The following is a 1,748-nucleotide window of genomic DNA, read 5'->3' on the forward strand; positions in this document are numbered from 1 at the left end:
AACTCTGCTCACAGGACGCTGCCAGGGGTAAGTCAGTGTGATTGCATGACACTGGTGATGGGGATGCCATACAGATTCATGTCAAAAATACCGAACTATCCCTTTAAAGGCTGTTTTTCATTCGTCTCCTTCCCTTATTCTAAGGAGATGATAGGCGTTTCTTAAATCGAGTTTGGTGAACATGTTCAAAAGAAACATGAAACGTGACAGGAAGTAGACCAAGACTCAATGTGGCGTTCAGCCCAGTTGATATGGGGGTTGTGACGTTCCAACCACTCGAATCCAAGCACCAGAGGAGAGCATGCTGAGGGAAAAACAAAAAATGTTAGGGTCTCACGATGGTTTCCAGAGATAAGAAGCTCTAATGGTTGAGTCTGATGAGTGACTTGATGTAGCTTCTTCCCATCAATAGCAGAAACTCAGAGAGGCTTTTTCAATGGAATAGTTTCAATCCTCAGCTGCTGAACCAGATCTGAATCAATGAGGTTTCTCTCACATCCAGAGTCGATGAAGGCTGACAATGTATGCGTCTGGTTAGAAATAATTAAGGTTGCAGGTAACAATAGGTGAGGAGATTTCTCAGTTTTTAGATGGTCCGTCAGACTCCTCACATCCTCTGACGGACCCCGGCTTTTGATTTATCTGGGCATGAAGCAATAAAGTGGCCAGGCTCACCACAGTGCAGACACAGATCCCCCTTGAATCTTCGTTGTCTTTCTACAGGTGACAGCCTTGTGTGCCCAATCTGCATGGGTTCGACCTCCGCTCCTTCTGTGGATGAGGAAGAAAAGTGAGAGATTTGGACAGGAGCTGGAGGTGTTTGACTCTTAGTTCTTGGCCTGGTACTAGGCTCTGGGGATCCAGAAAAAACAGAGGTGTGGTTAGATGCAGGAACAGAAACAGAAAAGTTTAGGCTTCTTTGTCTAGAGATGTTTCTAGTCCGGAGTCGGTTATCCTGTCTAATGGTTAACCGGATTAAATCCTCCAAACTAGCTGGTTCGTCAATTGTGGCGAGTTCGTCTTTGATGTTATCATTTAAAGCCTTGAAATAAGCACTCTTAAGTGCGCACTCATTCCAGCCTGAGGCTGCGGCTTTAACCCGGAAGTCAATGGAGAACTCTGCCACCGTCAGATTTCCTTGCTTTAAGCTGAGCAAGGCTCGGGAGTCAATTGTTTGGTCTGAATCTTGGTTGAACACCTGAGAAAATTCAGTTAAAAATTCTCAGAAGGTACAAGAAAAACTGGATTCAGAAGAAAACCTGGCCTCCGCTCATTCTAGAGCTCGACCAGAGAGTTGAGAGAGAATGAAAGCAATTTTCTTCTTGTCATTTGAAAAACTGACAGGAGAGTGTTCAAAAAGCAAACGACACTGGAACAAAAATCCTTTACATTATTTTTGGGTACCCGAAAATCTTTCAGGTGGCCTCGGACGGAACTCCGGAAGTGACGTGACTGTCTCTGACCTTTGGGGCGGATGTGGCTCCGGAACAGGAAGTACAGCTGGCGCGGCATTAGTATTTCTCCTATAGCTGGCGTATTCCTGCAAAACCTGGTTTTGGTGTTCGATATAAGTGTTTAACTCACGGAGGGTTTGCGCATGTCCTTGGATTTGGGCAGCTTGCTCCTCAAGCCTCCTCCGGAGGTGATCTGCTGGGTTTTGTGTTTGGCCGCAGTGTTCTGTCATGATAGGCTTAAGAGACTTAACCCACATGCAGAACACCACACGAAGCTGAGTAAAAGTTTAACAG

This window comes from Cyprinodon variegatus, unplaced genomic scaffold (genome assembly GCF_000732505.1).
Source record: "Cyprinodon variegatus isolate N-32 unplaced genomic scaffold, C_variegatus-1.0 Scaffold1591, whole genome shotgun sequence".
In the NCBI taxonomy this organism is placed as follows: Eukaryota; Metazoa; Chordata; class Actinopteri; order Cyprinodontiformes; family Cyprinodontidae; genus Cyprinodon; species Cyprinodon variegatus.